A 21,558-nucleotide genomic window follows, 5' to 3' on the forward strand; every position below is an offset into this window, starting at 1 on the left:
CTAATGCTGCGGTCTCTCTGAAAGGGTGTAACTTTGTGGCGGTCCATTCAGACGTTGACTTCTACGAAGGATGTGCTCAGGTTGTAGCTCCGTCATCTGGTCAGGCTGGGATACAGACTCCGTAGAAACAGTCGCTTCAGGGTGTGACGTAGGTTGCATTTCTTTGGAACTGAGATGCTCCCTGGTACGCCGCAGCACTTTTCCGCTGTCTGTAAGTAGGTCATACGACCTAGGTGTGCCTGCGGAGCCTACAACCACAGCTGGCGACCAGGTTCTGCGTATGGTGTCGTACATTGATATCGGAGACCCGCAGCGAAGATGTGGTAGACGCTTGGCCGTCCGGTTGTAAATTTCTGCTGCTTTTCTCTTATTTCATGAAGGCGATTGCGAACGGATTGTGGTGGCACAGTCTGCGGTTAAAGGTGCTGGGGGAGAACCGCCAACTGCGTCCTTGTTTGACGGCCCATCAATCTTTGAACAGGTTACTTCAGTTGCTCGTCCCTTGGCATGTTTCGCCACTCCATCGGAGTGCTATAAAATTCCAGGGTTGCGAAAGCACACTTCGTTAGCAGTTTTTTCGGGTCCTCCACTGCACACTCCACCATGCTGTTTCCACGAGGATAGTACGGGCTTGAAATTACGTGGGCAATTCCGAGCTGCGCAGCAAAAGAGCGGAAGCACGCACTGTTGAAATGTGGAGCGTTATCGCTGCACAGCTTTGCGGGATTTCATGAGTTGCGGAGACAAAAATACGCGCATTGTTTACCGCTCTCGCTGTTGTCTGACGTAGGTTTTGAACCTCGAAAAAGACCAAGTAGAAATCTACGAGGATTAGGTAGCAGTGGTCACGTGATGGAAAATATCAAGCCCTACTACTTGCCATGGCAGGCGGCCTCGTATCTCGGGGCTCAGCATAGGCAGTCTAGTGTTCCTCCGTTTGTAATTTACGCGCGCTGTACATGACTTAGCTAGAGCTGAGATATCTGCGTTCATGCCGGGCCAGAACGTTTCTTCTCTGGCTCTCATCTTTATTTTTCTTCGCATCCATGGGCGGTGTGTAGCAAGCACAGAATTTTCGGTCGCATGGTAGGAGGAATGACGATTTTGTTGGTTCTGATTAGCAGGACTTCTTCAACGTGCAGCTCATTGCGGTAACACCAGTACAAACGGAGGGCATGCGGCACATGGTCCTTTGTTTCCGGCCACTCTGTGTTCGAGTAACGGCGCAGTTCAGCCATACGAGCGTCTCTGTTAGTTTCTTGCCGAATACTCTCGAGGGGCCGGTCTGACACAGGAAGAGAAGAAATAACGCTGACTTGAAATTCTTCTGTCTCGTCGATTAGTTGCGTAGCACTCGGGAAGCGAGAAAACGCATCAGCTTGAAACAACTCCTTTCCTGGATTGAACGTCACATTTATTGGGAATTTTTGCAAAAGAAGCTTCATGCGCTGCAATCGTAGCGGGTATTCACAAAGTGGCTTTTTGAATATAGATTCCAGAGGCATGTGATCCGACTCGACGGTAACCTTTGATTTCCTGGAGATATAATCTTGAAATTTTGTGCAACAATGAACAATTGCCAATGGCTCCTTCTCGATCTGCGAGTAGCGCTGCTGTGCTTCAGTCAGCGAATGGGATGAATAGGCAGCGGGCTGCCCATCCTGTAGAAGGACGGCTCCTACTCCATGCTGACTGGCGTCTACTAACAAGGCCAATGGGTTTTCTTGGTTAAAATAGGGAAGGACTGGCGCCTTTGTGAGGGTCGCTCGAAGCTGAGAAAAGCTGCTATCTTGCTGGTCTGTACAGACCCACGCGGCATCGTTTTTCGACAGCTCGTGAAGCGGCACTGACAACACGGATATGTTAGGGACAAACCGCGCCACGAAGTTAATCATGCCTTGAAAAACTTTAGTTCCTTGCCGTTTTGTGCGGCGGAACTTGCATGATGTCTTCGGCTCTGCTCGCGTCCAGGCACAGGCCCTCTGGAAACAGAATGTGGCCCATGTAGCGGGCTCTGGGCTGTAGGATATTGTACTTGTTCTTTATTCAGCATCAAGTTGTGTTGTCTACACCGAGACAGCAAAGCAACTAAATTTCTATCGTGTTGCTCTCGCCCCTGTCCCGGTATCAATGTCCTCCATAACGAAGGAAACGCCCCTAAGCCCTCTAGCACCTGGTGCATGACCCGCTGGAAAATTTCCGCCGCGGTAGCGATGCAACGGCATGCGCAGGAATGAGGATCGCCCGTAGGGCGTGCTGATAGCTCATAAGCGGGTGCTCGGCTCATCCAACTTAATCTGCCAGAATCCTGACGATGCATCCAGAGTAGAAAAGAATTTCGCTCCATGCAGCCGCGGTAGGATATCTTCTATCTTCCGCATGTGGCAGTGCTCTTTCAGAAATGCCTTATTTAAATCAGATGGGTCCAAGCATATGCGTACTTTTTCTTTCTTAACTTCTAGAACCATGTGACTAAACCAAGAAGTCGGTTCTGTTACCTTAGCAAGGGCGCCGTTTTGCTCCATCCGGTCCAGCTCAGCTCGGACGCGCTCCTAAAGGGGATGCCGATTCATCGCGCTGTCTTGACGATGCCTCGAGCTTTAGGATTCAACTCCATGTGATAGGCTACGTCTGTGATTTCTCCCAGCCCCCAGAAAACATCTCCAAATCTTTATACTATTTTCTTAGTTTCCAAGGCGTCCAGGGTGTTTGTGCGGCTAATCAGCTCTAAGCGTTCCGGCACCGTGCCACTCAATGTAACAGGAACTGCTTTTTTCACAATAAAAAATAGCGCCGTGGTGTACTACACTGTACTGGCGACCTGGAACTCAATCTTCTTCGTTGCTTTTCTATGTGCCCGAAAAACGACTATAGCGTAGAGCAGCAGTCTTGTGCGGGCTGCGTAGTTATGTTTCTGAGAGTCGCTTCGGGCATTACGCAAAAGATGGTTCCGGCATCAATTTTGCAGCGTATGGCGGAACCTGCGACGTCGACAGTCGCTCAACAGCAGTAGTGGCCAACAATTGCATTGACTTCCAGGATTTGAAGAAAATAGCCCACGTTCTCTGCCATTTTGACCTTCTTCATCTTGCATGCTTGGCCTCTCGATCTCGCTTCTGGTTTCAGAAACCAACGCGCGAAGTGGTTTCGGCCGCCACACTTGTTACAGGGCTTGCCTTGCGCAAGCATTTTGATTTTCCGTGTTCCGTGAAACAACTGTTTGGGCAAAAATCGAGGCTAAACTTTCGAGTTCACAGCATATACGGTGGCCTCATCTGCTGCTCTTAATTCTGAATCCCTGATCTCGTAAAAGTGCTCATTCGCTTGTTCCCTTGCTCCGCATATTTGCATTGTTTTGGCATATGACGGATTTTCAGACAGAAATTTCTGCGGCATGTCCTTGTCTCCAACTCCAAGAATTATTCGACTGCGCAGTAGTCTGTCCTCTAGCTCTCCAAATTCGCACAAGCGAGGAAGGGTTCGGATATCGATTAGCCGCCCGTTAAAAGATTCGCCCTCACGTTGATCTAAGGAGCCGAAACGAAACTCGTTGAACGTTAAAATCTTCGCTGGTTTGTAGTGGGCTTCGAATTTTTCAATCAGGTTATCGAGGTCTTTCTTTTCGTCCTCATTTGCGAAGTTGAAGGCATAGAACTCCCGCATTTCTTCTTCACCAATTGCCATAAGAAGTGTTGCTGCCTAAACTACTTTAGGCTGCTTCCTTAGTCCGGTCGCCGCAGAAAACAGAGCAACCTCACTCTTCCAGATGATCCAGTTCTGGTAAATGTCACCCGTACTTTCCAGTGGTTTTGGCAGTGGAAGAATCGTGCGATGCCGTACTTCTTTCTCTGGAGTGTATTAGGGGTACAGCTGGACGAGGAGGCGGTTAAGATCTGTGGTGAACGCGGTTTGCAAAACCCGCCGCCACGCCACTTCTGACACCATGTGAACAGTCGGGGGCATGGAACAAAAAGTATTTATTATCAGAAAAGGGGCTGCCTATATAAGGAAAATACAAACATGAGCATGCGCACTTCGTACCGAAAGAGCACGTGCTAACATGACAGTGCACATACATTCAACAACATGGAGTGCGGGGAAGACAAAGAAGTCAGACAGCTGTCGGGCAGTGCCCGCTCATCTCTGCCCGTCTTTGTGAAGGATTTCTCATCGGTGCTGAGCATATATGCTCAGATAGGCTGCACTGCTATAACCTGGTATGATTCCTGCGGTCTGTGCGGCTCCGCCGGTGCCGCACCCTGGCTCAACACCTGACTCTTCTCCTGACATTTCGTCAGGCCTAACTCAGCAGGCCGGGCCTGCTGTGCAAGCCCTACCTGCGGCCTCAAACCTGGTGTCTTGCAATCACACTTCTGCTCCAGCTGCATCAGGACTAGGATTTCTAGAGTCTCATGGACAACGCACCCCTGATACTTACAACTCAAGCCGTGATCTGCCTACTACCTTCAGGTCAAGATAATTTTTCTGATTCGCAACGTTCATCTACTGTCATATATATGGACACTACTGCGAAGTCAGGAGAAGGGTTTGGGAGATTTAATCATGCGGCTTCAAAGCGCCGTCGCAGCTCAAAGCGGTCACTAATGAGTGCAGGTACTCTGAACGTACCTCAAACTCCTAAGCACACCCTTACGGTTGTCATCAAGCCACTTCACTCCGGGCACCGCATTACCTGCTTTAATCCACTGACATTGAGACAAGGTTTAGAATCGGTGGATTCAGACGGCGTTGTTGAAGTTCGTCCCAACGAGAGCCTAAACCTTCTGGCAGGTCACACCCGTACAGCGCACTCAACAAAACGCCTCTTGCAAATAACAAGCATAGCTGGAGTAGTCGTTCAAACCTACGAGCCTCGCCCCAGCAACTGCGAAGCGGTTGGCATTAAGGGTGTCCCCCTGGAACTTTCTCAATCAGTTATCTACTACGCGCTGCTACAGGGAGCTCCGATTAAATCTGTCCGCCGACTTGGAAACTCACAAAATATCCGCATTGTATTTGCGACAGAATCTGCTCCGCAATACATTATTCTTCGATATACAAGGTACTATGTGTACGAGTACATTCAAACACCACGGCAATGCACTAGATCTGAACGCTTCGGCAATGTGACTAGCGCTTGCCAACTTGCTTTGCGCTGCTCTCGTTGAGGTGGCAGCCATGACCGATATGAATGTGCAAGTGAAAACCCCCTTTGTCCCAACTGCGGTAAGCAGCATGAGGTGACGTTTTTCTGCTGCACTGCCTACCAAAAGGAGAAAACCATCTACAAGTACAAGAACTGAAACAATACAGACTATAAGTCAGCGAAAACTGCTCTACTTGAGCAAAACCAAATCCGGGGAGGTCGTCGCAGGAAAAATTAATCGCCGGGGAAGAATGCTCCCCAATCGCAGGACAAATATAAAGCCAGTCACTTGCGCATTGATGACGTGGTTGAGCTTCTTCCTCTACCCTGCGCCAAAATGTTGAGCCACATCCCGTAGCGAGTACAAAGTGAACAGTCCACGGCAGCCACACGTCGACCCTGAAATACATGCACGAATTATCTTTTCGCCAAAACTCCGCGTTCTGTCCTTTTGGTTTCTTTCTCATCCCTTGTCGTTTTTGCGCGGTATCAAGATGATTCATCTACGACTGTCTGATGTCCGATAGTTTGTTTCGCAGCACTGTTTACCGATCATTGCCATCTCAGAATCACGTCTGCGTAGTACTGTCCGTCCTTCAGGCTATACTGTTCTGAAATCTATGACAGGCGCTGACATCAGCAAAGTTATTTTAGCTGTTAAGAAAGACGTCACCTTTATTCGACAACCCATATTTGTCGACTCACGGAATGAATATGTTCCACCCACCGTCAAGATCATGAACCTGTCCTTCACAGCGATCGTCAGGGGTATAACCCCGCGTGTCACCTTTGACGTCGACCGCCTTCAGGATATCGTACGGAGTACCCCTACGCCGCACATCATAACTGGAGATCTAAACGCACATTATCCTGCTTGGGGAGGCATCAGATACAAAGCCAGACGACGAGAGTTATTTGATTTCACACAGCGCAACTATTTGACTTTCCTCAACAATGGCCAGGCAACTTTTTATCAAGGTACAAGATCCAGTGCCCTTTACATTTCGATCATTTCTAGTCATCTGTAGCCTTCAACAACGTGGAGTGTTGACATAGAATCTCATGGCCGCGATCATCTACCTACATACATAGAGGTTGGTGGTGTTTTCTTACGTTCACAGCGGCGTGTTGTATGCTACACGTATTGGGAAGCTTTCGCTGACACAGTTAAAAAAAGTTGACCTCTAAAACCTCAACTATGAAAGCTTCATCGCTGCTGTAGCACGTGCTAAAACGTCCAGCACTAACGTTGCCACTCTATCATAAGTGCACGCAGCTGAAAGTGCTGAATATGAGCGACTTCGAGCAACTGGCCGCAAAGCAGAGAGACGAGCATGCAGAACAAACTATAGACTAGACATCAGGGCTTCTAGGCGCGCAGAGAAACATGTTCAACGTCATTTGGACCACCTGGTAAGTCGGGAATGGCGATCTTTTTGTGCGAAGCTTGATCCCAGAAAGCCTCTTTCTAAGCTATGGAGCAATTAATGTACGCGCAGCCTCAGTAGTCTGCCCGCCCCACAAAATAAGTTTGACTGCGTAGCTGTAAATGCGAATATTTCTTGTCTCGATGCAGCGGAGGCTTTTTGTTCTAAGACCACTGCTCGATTAACGGCCATAGCGGTGACATTGCCTCTCCAAAGGTTTAACCCTCACCTAACACTGCTCTCCTTCATGAACCATTCACTATGGAAGAACTTCACGCGGCTTGGCAGATACCAAAAAAAATTGTGCCCATGTCCGGAAGGTGTAAGCTACACTGCCATTTCTCACCTGAAAAGCCAAGGTTCTGCTGCTCGCAGTTTATAACACTTCCTGGAAGACCGACAGCCTTGAAAGGTGTGGAAAGCGTGCTGGTGTGATAGCTATCCTCAAGCATGAAAAACCATCAATTGACTTAAATGCTTACTGTCCTATTGCGCTTTTAAGCTGCGTCGGAAATCTGATGGCGAAATTGGTACGCTCCTGCCTTACCTGTGACCGGACGAACAGGGAAATGTACCCTTCAGCCATGTTTGGTTTCCGAAAAGGACGCAGCATTGACAATGTTATTCCCTTTACAAATAGTGTCAAACGCAGCAAAACACAGCGGTCTATTATGATTGCTGTTTTTCTTGACGTGAAGGGAGCCTTTGACAACGTCACACATAAAGCAATTCACTCAGCCTTACAATCGATCGGCATTGTTGGACAGATGTATAACTGGCTGTGCAATTATCTGCACGAACGTTGGATTTTCATGTCAACAAGTGAATATCTCGCGGAATGCCCCAGGGAGGGATTTTAAGTCCCACCATTTTCAACATCTGACATGTTGGCTTGGAAAAGTGGTTGCCCCCTACAGTTCAAATCTCCCTTTACGCCAATGACATCTGTATGAGATGTTCCAGACGCGACAGGCGCATTGTGCTTGCCCGATTACAGCGCGCAATAGGCTGCATCGAATCGTTTTGAAGTAAGCAAGGTCTCGTCATATCGCCAGACAAAAGCTCAGCAATTGCATTTTCGAGGCGCTATCTTTCACACTACGTGCTGAAAGTGGCTCGTACCCCAATACCATACATCACAAGCCAAAAATTCCTCGGGTTGACATTTGACAGGTCACTGTCATGGTTCCTACATGTAGAACAGCTTAAAATCAAGCTCTCCTCTTACGCCTGTATCTTTCGTATGCTCTACACTACCAGAAAAGGCTTCTCTACACATTCATTACTATGGCTGTATGGTGCGCTCTGTGAAGGCTTCCTATGCTACAGTCTCCCAGTTTTTCAGGGTATCTCACAAACATCAAACTCCTTGAATCTATGCAAGCTAATGCCTTAAGAATCTGCCTCGGCCTTCCCAAGACCATTTCCATAGTGGGTACTCTAGCAGAGAGCGGGCGTCTACATGCATCAGTACTGCTAACCCAGGAGTTTCTTCGTGCCCAGATGTGGTTTGTGGCTCGTGTACCTCACCATCCATTCGCAGCGCGCTACATAGAGCAAGTTTCCGACCTTCTCCCACCACACAACCAGTGCCCTGTCACGACCTCGTCTCCACCTTGGAGGTACACAGCATGGCAAATCAAGACAACAGTTCCAGGGATCAAAAGAAAAACAAACACCCCCGGTCCTGCACTTAAATATTTTGCTCTTGAACACATTTATGGATGCTACAGTGCGCACCATCACATCTACACTGATGGCTCTATCGCATCCATCTCATCAGCAATTGGTGTCTGGGTTCGGGCAACGAGCACCACAAATTAGGCGTTCCTTAGTACACCGCTCATCGACTACAGCTACCGAGATGGCTGCTCGCAAGCAGCATTAACTTACGTTCTCCGAAAACCGCCAACAGCGTGGGTTATTTTCAGTGACTCTCGGGCTGCATTACGTTCTATACAGTCACCAGGAAACATTCAGGAGCCGATCGTCGATGACTTAAACAAATTCCACTCCGAGGCCTGTGAGCTCGGCCACTGTGTTGTGCTGCAGTGGTTACCCACTCACTCTGGCCTTGCAGGCAAAGATTACGCTGACGGTGCAGCGAGGTCGGCGCATGGTGACACCACCTTGCTCCTACCTATACCATTTTCTCGCAATGATGGCGCGAGGCTTCTAACTACAAAATCCTGACAGATGCAACGCTCTTTGTGGTGTCATCTGCAGCATTAATACAGACCCCTTCTGCGCATCGACCCCACTGGTGGCTTCTGCATGCCGCGCAATACAACTAGACGTGATCAAAATGGCATCCACCGAATTCGCCTGGACGTTGCCTTCACTAAATCCTATTTACATAAAATTGTTGCGTCAAGTAGCCCTCTGTGGCCCACAAGTGGTTTGCCCGGGGATCTTCCACATGTGATCGCCCGCTGCCAACTCTTCAACACTCATCGCAAGGCACTTTTAAGTGCTTTAGGACTCCGACAGGATGACCCCGTGAACCTGGAGCATGTACTTTTACCCTGGAGGGACGCGGCTTCGGCTTTGCGCGGGACAAAATTATTTTTAGTGTTTTTAAGAGACACGAGTTTAGTGGACATTATTTGACAATTATGTATTGGTGTGTGTGTTGTGAGTGCGTGAGTGGGCTTCATTTCACCATTCACCCTTTCTCTTTCTCTTTTCCTGTTTTTCACTATCCTCAGCTCTACTCTTCTCTTTCATCCTCACCTGGAGTAGCAATCCAGGCAGACAACCAGGCAGACCTCTCCTGTTCCATTAAAGTCCTTCTCCTCTTCTCTCTGGAATGCGGACACAGAATTTCAACGCAGCAATCATCTGCCTAAGTACATTGAGGTTGGTGGTGTTTTTTTTAAGTTCCCAGCGGCGTGAGACACGCTACAAGAGTTGGGAAGTTTTCGCTGGCATAGTAGAAATTCTGTAGCTCTCAAGCCTCGAATATGAAAATTTCATTGATGCTGTAGCACGTGCTAAAACGTCGAGCAATCTGATTATGACTACCAAAAGTTTACTGAGCTGCAGTTGCTGAATATGTGCAACAGAGCAATTTGCCGCAGAGCGGAGAGACGAGCGCACAGGAGAATTATAGCGAATATATTAGCGTTGCTAGGCACTCACAGAAACATGTTCAGCTTCGTTTGGACAAGCTGGAAAGACACGAACGGTGATCCATTTGCGCGAAGCTTGATGACAGAAAGCCTCTATTTAAGGTTTCGAGCAACATACTTATCGTCAGTAGTCAGCCCGCACCACTATATCCCTTCGAGTGGGCAGCTGTAAATGCGAATATTTCTCGTCTCGACGCAGCGGAAGCTTTATGTTCTAAGGTCATTGCTCGTTTAACAGCTATATCAGTGCCACTGCCTCTCCAAGTGTTTTCCCCTTTACCTAATACTGCCCTCCTTGACGAACTGTTCACTATATATGGAAGAACTCCATATACCCAGGACCAAAGACGTGAGTAGTAAGACCAGGATTCAGCTGCTGGAAGTTTATAACACCTCCTGGAAGACCAGCTGCGTTGAAACGTGTTGGAAGCGTGCGTTTGTCATATATGTACCCTCAAGCTTGGAAAACCATCAACTGACATAAACGCCTACCGTCCCGCTACACTTCTATCTGCGTCAAAAAACTGATGGCGAAAATGGTACACACCCTCGTTACCTGAGACCTGACGAACAGGAGAGTTTACCCTCCGACCATTTCTGGTGTCCGAAAAGGACGCAGCAGCGTTGACAACGTTATTGCCGTTACCAATTGTGTCAAACGCAGCAAAGCACAGCGGTCTATGACCATTGCGGCATTTCTTGACGTGAAGGGAGCCTTTGATAACACACACATGAAGCAATTAATTCAGCCTTACAATACTTGGCATTCGTGGATAAATCCATGCATCCCTTCTTTGGTGAAAATCAAATGTGTTGATTGATTTATTGATTTATTTGATTGATGAATACGGGCTGTGTGACGATCCGCACGAAAGGCACATTTTCAGGTCAACAAGTGAAGGTGATACAGTACTGCATGAGATGTATAGCGGAGTGCCTCAGGAGAAGAATTTAAGTCATACCCTTTTAAATATCGCACTTGTTGGCTTGGAAAAATACTTGTCACCTTCAGTTTAAATCTTCTACGCAGATGACATATGTGTATGGTATTCCGGACGCAACAGGCGCATTGTGAATAACCGTCTACAGAAGGCAATGGGCTTCATCAAATCATTTTTAAGTAAGCGCGGTCTTGTCATATCATCAGATAAATCCTCAAGATTTGCATTTTTGATCCGCGATCTTTCGTGCTGCGTGCTGAGAGTTGCTGGTGCCCAAATACCCTGGGTGACATTTGGGGAGACAAGGTTCGCATTCTACAGGTCACTGTCATGGTCCCCACATGCACAACAGCTGAATATTAAGCTCTGGTCTTACGCCTCTATCTTTCTCAGGCGCTCGGCCACCAGAAGAATCCGCTCTACACCCTCATTAGTACTGCTCTATGGAGCGCTCTGACAAGGCCTTCTGCGCTACAGTGTTCCAACTCTTCAGGGTACCTCGCAAACAAATATCAAACTCTCTCAATCTATGCAAGCTAAAGCCTTGAGAATGTGCCTCGGCCTATTTGTATCAGTACTGCTAACATAAGAGGTACTTCGTGTCCAAGTGCGGTTCGTGGCTCCCTTACCATCCACTCTCAGCATACTGCATATAGGAAGTTACTGACGTTCTCGAGCTATCACAACCTCCTCCTCGTCTTGAGGTACGTATCGTGGAAAATCAAGACAACAGTCCCTGATATTAAAAAAAACAAACACCGCCGGTCCTGAATTTAAATAGTTAGCTCTTGACTACCTTTATGGATGTTACAATGCACACCACCACAACTACACTGATTGCTCTATCACCTCCACTTCATCTGCGAGTGGCGTCTGGATTGGATCAGAGCGCACCACAATTTCGGCGAAACTCAGTCACCGCACCTCAACTACTGTTATTGAGCTGGCTGCTCTGCGAGCAGCATTTACTTACATTCTGCAGCAACCGCCAACAGCGCTGGTTATCTTCAGTGACTGTCGCACTTCACTATAATCTATAAAGTCATCAGGCAGCTTCCAGGAGCAGAGCGTTGACGACTTGAGAAGATAACGCAGAGACATGTGAGATACGCCACCGCGTTGTGCTGCAGGGGTTACCCGCTCGCTGCGGCCTCGCAGGCAAACGATCACGCTTACGGTGCAGAGAGGCCGGTGCATGGCGGCGCGCTCTTGCTGCTCCTATTCGCACCATTTTCTCGTAGTGATGGCACGATGCCTCTGGCCAATAAATCCTCTCAGAAGCAACGCTGTTTGTGGTGCGATCCACAGCGTCAATATACACCCCTTCTTCGTATCGATCCCACTTGTGACTTCTGCATGCCACGCAATTTAGATAGACATGATCGTAACTGCCTCCACCGAATTCGACAATGCGTTGCCTTCGCTAAATTCTAACTTCATAAAATTGATGTAACAAGTAGCCCTCTGTGCCCGACATGAAGTGCGGGCGAGGATTTTCAATACTTGATTTGCCGCTGCAAACATTTAATATCTATCGCTAGGCACTGTTAAGTGCATTAGGACTCCGTCAGGACTGCCCCGTACACCTAGAGCATGTCTCTGGACCCCCGTGTGATGTCTGTTCGGCTGTGTGAGGGACGAAAGCATGATTAGCCTTGCTTAGAGACACATATTTGATGGACACCCTTTGATAATCATGTGTGTGTGTGAGTGCTGAGTATGCTTGGTTTCACCCTTCTCGCTTTCTTTTTTCCCTTTTACACTCTCTTCACCCTCTTCTGCTGCTCTAGTCTTTTCTTTCAGCCTCACCTGGAGCAGCATGCTAGTCTAACAACCAGGCAGACCTCTCCTTTATTTACTAAAGTCTTTCTCCTCTTCCTCTTCTTTCCCAAAAGAAACAGTGGCCTGTGTGCGTGTGTATGCATGCAGTCTTCATGATGCCCACACTGTAAAAATCATCTTCACTCAGCTTCACCCCACTCACGCCCACCTCCAGCAGATGCAGCCGAGGCTGAGATCTCTGAATGCTGCATGTACGCCTTCGGCCAAGCATTCTACATATGAAGGCCAACAAGCATAAGCCTCTCATCTCTGATAACAAAAACCAGAAGTGCAACAGCGCCAGGCAGATATATCACCGGACCGAGAATTAAAGATCCAGCAGTCAAAGAACAGCTTAGCAAAACTACCCACTAGAGATTGACACCTAATCTCTTTACAAGCAGAATAATTTCAGCGCATCCGCATAAACCAAAATCATTTTATCGCAGTTGCGTTTTATTACAGTAGAATCTTTCCGAGCATAATGATTATCGCATGCCAGCCAGCGCATGCATTTCCGCATTACCCTTTGTGTAATCGCTACATATTTTTCCCTTAAGCATCTGTGTCACACTCACAAGCCCGCCTTGTTTATTTCCGTCGCATGCAGCAAAGATTTTTAGAATCCTGACGCAAAAAAAATGGAGGGAACTATGAAACTACTCCTTAAGGGTATGACGCGATAGCGTTTTGGGTTAATTTTCATATATGCAGAAGCTCGTTCTCTACTTTACATTGATAGGTCCCTGCGACTCATCATGCGCCTCCTAGCGCAGCGGTGAAGCGGCGAATGGATAAAGCACTGCCCTCCAATAAGCGGTGCTCCCAGCGGTGGGCCTTGTGCGAGCCAGGTTCCAGTTCTCGAGCGATAAATCATTATTTTAACTGCCACCTGCCAGAGTGGGTATTCCGCTAATCATCCGGTAGGCAGGTTGTGACGACACTGCAAGGCCACGTGACCTAGACAGCCCAACAACCTCCCATGTTGCTCTCTGGGCTCCACTTGCCAGCCATTCTCTTGATTTTTCATTCACAACGCCAACGCCGACTCTGGATTTTCGGGAAAAACAAACTGCGCCAATTTATACACCTGCAATTTTTAATATTTATTGTAATATCTGGGGTTTAACATGTCGAAGATTCAGAGGGTCTATCAGTTGCGCTGTAGTGGAATTCTCCAGATTAAACTAGACCAGCTGGTGTGCTTCAACGTGGGCTGACAGCACTCAGCACAAGCAGGTTTCTGCATTTCCCTGCAATTTAAATGCGGCCCCCGCGACCTTGTGGTGAGCAGCCGAACGCCACCGCCACTGAGCCATCGTGAGGGGTGTTCTTTGCTATTTGCTCTCTGACAACGAATGCCTCGGAAAGTAAATTTTGGAGAACGTCGTTAGGTCATTGCGCCTAAGCCTCACTTATTTACGGTACATTGCCCAAAGAAAGGGAATCTACTCGCACTCAGTCCTATATTATTAGAACAGTGCGAACAATTCGATTAAAACCAGTCGCAAACGTGCAAGAGTGGAATCTCTAAAATACTTTAAATTTTACATCAATATAGTGTACAATGCTTTACAACTGCCGAAAGCAGATTACAGAAGCGCCAATTAAATGTCTTCCCTGAAACGAGACACCCCACAACTTTGTTCTCGCATAGGCCTTGTGCCATGTTTGCGTTGAATCACGAAAACACCTTTCCGTGTATAAATCTGGAGGTTAGCACTTTAATTTTGTCTAAAAAAAACAAAAATGTATTCCGGGTTGCAAAAAAAGTGTAGCAAAATCAAGTCACAAACCGGCTCGGTACGGTTCCTTAGAAGCCGGGTTGTCCGAACCCTGGTTTGGAGCGCCCGATATTCGGCCTAGAAATGATCTTGACCTATTTAAGGACGTGTGACATACCAAGCAAAGGCCAATTTGGAGATGGCCCTGCAGAATAAGGATGACAACACAAGGTTTGGCACCTGAAGCACGTTCCAAATATGAGGAAACCTGAAATTTGTTATTGGAATGAGTTTGACCGAATTTGATTGCCGGCGATTCTGAGTGCTCTCGGGTGGAAGACAGCCTTGGCCTAGCCTAAAAATGGAAGACTTCTACCTCCAAAAATTGGCTGACCTACCCTGCAATATTTTAAAATTGAGTTGACCCACGTTTGGAACCGACCTGGGACACTACAAAATGTGTGGGCCACACCACAAATTTGCGTGGCCCCGACATTTGGGCCCTTCACCGTGCTTTCGTACAATATTTCTTGAAAAGCAATGAAAAGACTTCATTCACACAGCGCAAAAGACGAACACGGACAAGAGGGAAGACATCACAAAGCGCCGACTTCAACAAAGTTTATTGCTGTGCGCAGAGAATACATATAGAGTGCCGCGGGCATGCGCAGCAACGAAAAGGAAAGTCATGTTAAGACTGGTAGCAGCGCCAAACCGCCTGAAACACATTATCATCGGTGCAAGGAAGAAAACATAAAGGTAGAACCTAAAATCCCGGACGCAAAGAATAACAAAAATATATTACCCTAGTTCGAAATTCCAAGACACACGACGCTCCTTCTCACTAAACAACACCGATGGAGTGCTGACATAGTAATATCCTTTCTCCGAGATCTCACCAGCCTCAGCTATCTCCCTGGCTCTTTTGCTGACATACTTATGAAGGATTGTGGTTCTTCCCAATAAGAGAACACGTTCTCTACACTGTTGACAATAACAGCAGTGCATGGCGAGATGACGAGGAGCACCGATGACGCTTTTGCTATGTTCCATGAGCCTCATTTAAGACATCTGTGCGTTTGACCAATATATGCTCGGCCACAGGGAAAATGTGTCGAGTATACTACGTCTTTCGCGCGCCCTGCTGCTGGCTGCCTGTTCCTAACAGTGCAGGAATTGCTCACAGTAACGGTGTAATTCACCTTCTTGCACAGTTTTGATAGCCTCTCTGGTGCGGAAAACACCACATGTACACCTTCTCCTCTCCCTATTTTCTTGAGCTGGTGGGCGAACGTGTGCATGTAAGGTAATACCGTTACATTTTTTATCCAACCTGTGTCAGCCCGGCCGTTGTTTGGAACCACTTTCCTGCTTTCTTTGAGCATGTTTTCGGTAACCGAGAACAAGAGTGTACATGGGCAGCCAGACCCGCTCAACCAGGTCAACTGGCTAGAGAACGCAGAATCCAGTCGATCCTCACACGATTTCGCGAGAGCACTGCAAAAGCAAGACTTTACAATTGCTCGTTTAACTAGTTTTGAGTGGGCTGAACCAGAAGGAAGTACAGGTTTGCTTCCTCGCGGTTCATAAGCCCGATACACATGGTCAGCGGAAAAATAAATACCTAGGTCAAGAAATCTGGATAATATGTCACAGCCACTTCATGCGTCAATATATGTGATTGAAGGCCTTATGAAAACACCGATAAGATATTGAACATATTTGCCTGATCGGAAATATCTTATGCGTTGGTAAAAACGAGAAAATCATCAACATATCTCAAAATGCCTGCAAAACCGGACCCACCACTTCTGCGTTTCAGCTCTCGGTACCGCTCCGCTAGAAAAATGTCGCTCAAAACAGGAGCAATGTAGGAGCTAATGCGTATTCCGTTTCTTTGTGCGACGAGGGTACCTTCGCAAACTGCGAATGTAGACTTCAGGTAAGTTGAAAGCATTTCCAGAAAGGTATCGATGGATAAACCACTATTGTTCTGAAACGAACACATCCCGTGTCCGTCTCTGCAGTTCCTAATACTGATCAAAACATTGTCCTGCGGAAGAGAATAATAATGGTCTTTAATGTCGACTGAGAAAGCCGACAGGGTCGCCTTGGGCCTTTCCTTAAGAGATCGGGTCACCTCGTCATAGCTCTTCACCTTGAAATGGTCGTCAATAGTAAGACCATTTAAATTTTGCTGCAGACACCTTGCAAGCGACTTCTGTTATGTTCCATTATCAGAGATAATTACCCGCAGAAGGCAGTCCACTTTAATAGTTTTTGCTGCGAAGAAACGTTCCAAGTCGACCTTTTCCGCCCTGTCTATGGACTTAACAAACTTAGCCAAATTCATGGCGCTGCATAATCTTTTTGCCGCACTTTTTACAGGCTCCAAGCGTACCTCATTTCTTCTATCGAACACCGAGAACACAGCTTCCGCTGCTTCCGCTTTCTACGTGTTTTCTTTGCACTATGTGAATGAAAGCGTTAAACACCACTCGCCCAGCAACTGATTTTAATGTAAAGCCGCCAGCCAATTTTCAAGTCACTTCCATTCCAGACAACCAAGTGTGGCGGAATGTACCGCGTGACGCCATTTGTTATGAGGGTATTTCTGCAAAAAGCCGACGGGACGGCGGCACTTGTTTCTTCCTTTCTTTTTCTACTCGCTACTTTATTCCTTCCTCAAGATCCACTTTTTTATTTTGTTTTGCCCCCGCCGCGGTGGCTCAGTGGTTATTGCGCCCGGCTACTGATCCTGCTGCTTATTTAATATCTGCTACAGGTCCCATTTGGACTCAAGATATTAAACTTATTTTTGAAAATGTAGCGCAGTGCTTGAAGCTTGCTTCACTTCCGCCTCAGGTTGGCCCGGTATTGCACTGCCTCCGGGATCTCCCAGGGGCATTATAGCGCGCGTCTTTTCTTTGGCAGCAGGGGAGAGCGAAGAACGCACGTCTTGACGCACCTTTCTTGTTGCCACAGATAAAGGCCCCGGAATCTAGCTGATCTGCACCTGTGCACGGCTCCACGTGGCTGCGCCCGGAATCGTGATATCAGCCTTCGCTGACGTCACGGCACTGCAACACCACCAGGGACTCGGCCTACAAATACCGGACGTTCTCACGGGCAAGGCCACTTGGCAGCAGGGGACAGCGAAGAACGCACCTCTTGACGCACCTTTCTTGTTGCCACAGGTCGAAACTTTTTTTTATTTGTAAATTTTTTTTGCTGTCTTGCTGCAGCCAATATTGAGTGTTCTGTGTGTTTGTGCGTGAGAGCTTGATAACATGAGCGAGCTACACGATTTCAAAGATCAGCTAGAGAAAGAAATGAAAAAATTCAAAAACAGATTGAGCAGCAGCTTAAAACGGAGCTGAAAGAAGTGGAAGAGAGCCTTCCATATTTAAACGAACAGTATCAGGAGACGAAAAACCAAAATGAGCTGCTAGAGAAGGAAAATAAAGCACTGAAGAAAGAAAACGATGCTTTGAAAAGTGAGTACCGAAATGCAAAGAAACAACTTGATGACCATGAGACCAGAATCCTCACAAGTGAACAGTACTCTCGAAACCGCAACTTAGAAATTAAAGGGATTAAGGAAGAAAAAGATGAGAATATTGTCGCAATACTAAGTGACGTTGGCACTGCTTTGAATGAGCCCGTGACTGCAAATGACATTGAAGTCTGCCGCAGGGTTAAAACTCGAAATAAAAATGCAGTTCCTAACATAATTGTGCAATTCAAGCACCGATCAAAACGTTACTCAGTGCTCCAGAGGACAAGAAAGGTTAGGCTTTACACTACTGACTTTGGGTGGTCAGATGCAAACCCTATATATCTAAACGAACATCTTTGCCCGACGCTGAAGAAGCTGATGTTTAAAGCTGTGGAAAAATAGAAATCCTGTGGTTGTAAATTTGTGTGCGCAAGGAACGGAAAGATTTTCGCTCGCCAAGAAGAAGCGTCAACAGTAATCCACATCAGAAATGAGCAAGATGTTGAAAAGATAGTGTGACCGCATCAATATGCAGCCTAGATTTTTGCCGCCATCAGGAATGGCGATGGAACCTCATGAAGTAAATCACATTGCTGTCTCTGAGAGCATAAATGAAATTAAGTGCTTTCACCTGAATATAAGATCAGTGTGCAATAAACAAGATTTACTTAATATTCTACTAGAAAAATTTAACTTCGATTTTGAGGTAATAATGCTTAGAGAAACTTGGCTTCATTCAGAGTATGATAATATCACTGATGACAGGTACAATACATATTGTCTGAATCGAACTCGGAATGGTGGTGGCGGTCTGTTGTTACACACACATAACAAAATGTATAGAGTGTGATTTGCTTGATCAGTTTTCTATTGTTTCCGATGATGTAGAGTGCCTTACTGCCATAAGTCAAGGGCATCTTATAGCTGTCATGTATCGTCCTCCTAATACAGTTGTTGACTCTTTTCTTAGTCACCTTGAAGGCATCCTTAATTATGCAAGCAAGAACAACCTCAACTTGTTTTTGGGTGGTGATTTCAATATTGACCTGATGACTAAATCTAACACTCAGCAGTGCCTAGAAACCATACTTTTATCACACTCCTGTCACAATGTTATCAAAGACGCTACACGCATAACAACAACGTCGTGTACCTTATTGGACGTCTTTGAACTGAACAAAGTTGCAAGAAGTGGCCCTCGATAGTTCCACGTTAGTGCTTTTATTTTGTTTCCCTCAGATTCTGCCATGGATACACAATATGTTTCTCTGAATAACTTTGACACTTCTGTAGGCAAAGACTTTCACTCGTCCTTTAAAATATTTCATGCTAACATGCAATCTGCTCGAAATAAAAGCACGCCACTTGAGGTTCTTCTCAGTCAAATTAAGACCCAGTTTAATATACTCATGTTGACAGAAACATGGTATCGGCACGAAGATGAGGCACTTTGTACGGCGGAATATCAGGCATGTAATCTCAACCGAAGTTACGGCAGAGGAGGCGGTGTTTCCATGCTGATAAGGAAGGACATAAAATACGAATTGCTGACAGCTTTCACGGAATCAACAACAGATTTTGAGGTATTGTCTTTACGTTGCAACAAGATGGTTCTTGTTGTGGTATATAGACCCCCCGAAGGAAACTTGCCAGTTTTCTTCGATTTTCTTGAGTCCCTTTTCTCTTACGTTAATGACTGCGAACTTGGCCTTGTTTGCGGGGGAGATTTCAACCTAAACATGCTTGAAACAACTTCAGGTCGTATCAAAGAATTTAAGCTGTTGCTTGAAGCACAAAATATAAGAAACACCATTTACCTTGCAACACGAATTACATCCAGCACATCAACACTGCTTGACTTATTCTTAACTAATTACACAGCCAATAAAACTAAATCAGGTGTCCTTGTATGCGATCTCAGTGATCATCTTCCTATTTTTATATGTGTGAAGCCTCTAGAAAAGGGAAAAAAAGTAAATCGCGTAGTTACCTACCAGCAAATTTTACCAGCGCAATTAGACCAATTTCGGGATGAACTAAATAAGGAGGACTGGTCACACGTTCTAGAATCAGATGATCCAAATGTTTCCTTCTGCTTATTCACAGATAGGTTCAATGAGCTTTACAGAAAACATTTTCCTTTCCGAACTATTAGAGTGTCTAGGAAGATCAGGAAACCTTGGATAAACGATCACCTATGGTGTAAAATTAGAGTTAAGAATGACTTGTTCTATAGGTTTATACAGACCCGAGATATGGCTAAGCTGAAAGAATTTAAACAATATAGAAATTGTCTTAATAAAGAAATAAAGAAAGCTAAAAGTGCCTATTTTGAAAACTATTTTAATGCAATCAAGCATGACTGCAAGTCTACTTGGCGAAAACTCAATGATGTTCTTGGCCGTTCATCAATTTCGGGCTCGGTTAGCGAGCTAAAGATAAATGGCGCGACGGTATCTGGCCATGCCTTAGCGGATGCATTCAACGACCACTTTGCCAATTTACCTGTACCAGCATTACCTAATCATGATCATGCAAAGTCCCTCAATAAAGAATATCCTAGTAGTATTTTCCTGAATCCTGTTACCCCCAATGAAGTGTACTTAACAATGATGCAACTAAAAAATTCAACCAGTTGTGATGTCCATGACGTGAAAATCAAGCCCGTAAAGTATGTCCTCGATGTTATATCACCTATCCTGTCATACATTTTTAATTTGTGCATAAGCTCTGGAGTCTTTCCTAATGACATGCAAATAGCAAAAGTACGAGCTATACACAAGAAAGGTGATCATAACAATCTTAATAACTATCGCCCAGTTTCTATTCTTCCCGTGTTTTCTAAAGGGTTAGAAAAACTTATTCTAATACGCTTTGAAACGTTTTTTTAAAAAATGAATAGCATAACTGATTCCCAGTACGGTTTTCGGAAATTTCGATCTACCCAACTTGCCTTGCTTGACCAGAAAGAATACATTTTAACCAATATAGATAGTAAAAGGTATGTAGTAGGCATATTTCTGGATTTTACCAAGGCATTTGACTACCTCAACCGAAATCTCCTCCTCGAAAAATTAAAAAATTACGGTGTTCGCGGGCTACCATTTGAGCTAATTAAATCATACCTCTAAAATCGCGTACAATATGTTGAGCTAAATGGTTATTCTTCAAGCGTGACTTGTACTAAATCAGGAGTCCCGCAAGGAAGTATCTTGGGGCCATTTTTATTTAATATATACTTAAATGACATTGTGAACGTGGATATGCAGACTAAGTTCGTCATCTATGCCGATGACACTAGCATTTTTTGTGCTTCCGATAAATGTACAGAATTGTTTAGCACTGCAAATTCCGTGTTAGCTAAAGTAAGTGATTGGGCAAAACACAATGGACTAATAATTAATAGCCTGAAATCAAAAGCGATCGTTTTCCGCGCGAAATCAAGACTAGTTCCGTCTGAGTTAAGACTTAAGTTGAATGGTTCGGAGATAGATGTTGTCGACGAATTTAAAACACTAGGGGTTATTTTTACAGAAACGATGTCCTGGAACAAGCACACAGAATATATAGCCTCAAAAATCGCGAGTGTAGTTGAGATTCTCCACAGAAACAAATATTTTCTACCGAAAAATGTCGTGATGCTTCTATACAACTCTCTTTTTCTGTCTTACTTAAATTACTGCATACTCGTGTGGGGAACGACCACAATGACCGGTATCCAGAAACTTAGCAGACTACAGAGTAAGGCAGTAAGAGTCATTACACACTCTGCCCATGATTCTAATGTACAGCCATTATTCCACAAGCTGGGCCTATTACACATTAAAGAGATGTACAAGTACAACCTATGTCTCGCATTAATTCGAGAA

At 45.9% G+C, this 21,558-nt stretch overlaps 1 pseudogene; it reads right to left on the reverse strand.

Moving 5' to 3' along the window:
• LOC144121511 (uncharacterized) lies at nt 1-11,842 on the reverse strand (annotated as a pseudogene).
• Between the last annotated feature and the right edge of the window lie 9,716 nt (nt 11,843-21,558).

Source organism: Amblyomma americanum, chromosome 1 (assembly GCF_052857255.1).
Source record: "Amblyomma americanum isolate KBUSLIRL-KWMA chromosome 1, ASM5285725v1, whole genome shotgun sequence".
Taxonomy (NCBI): domain Eukaryota; kingdom Metazoa; phylum Arthropoda; class Arachnida; order Ixodida; family Ixodidae; genus Amblyomma; species Amblyomma americanum.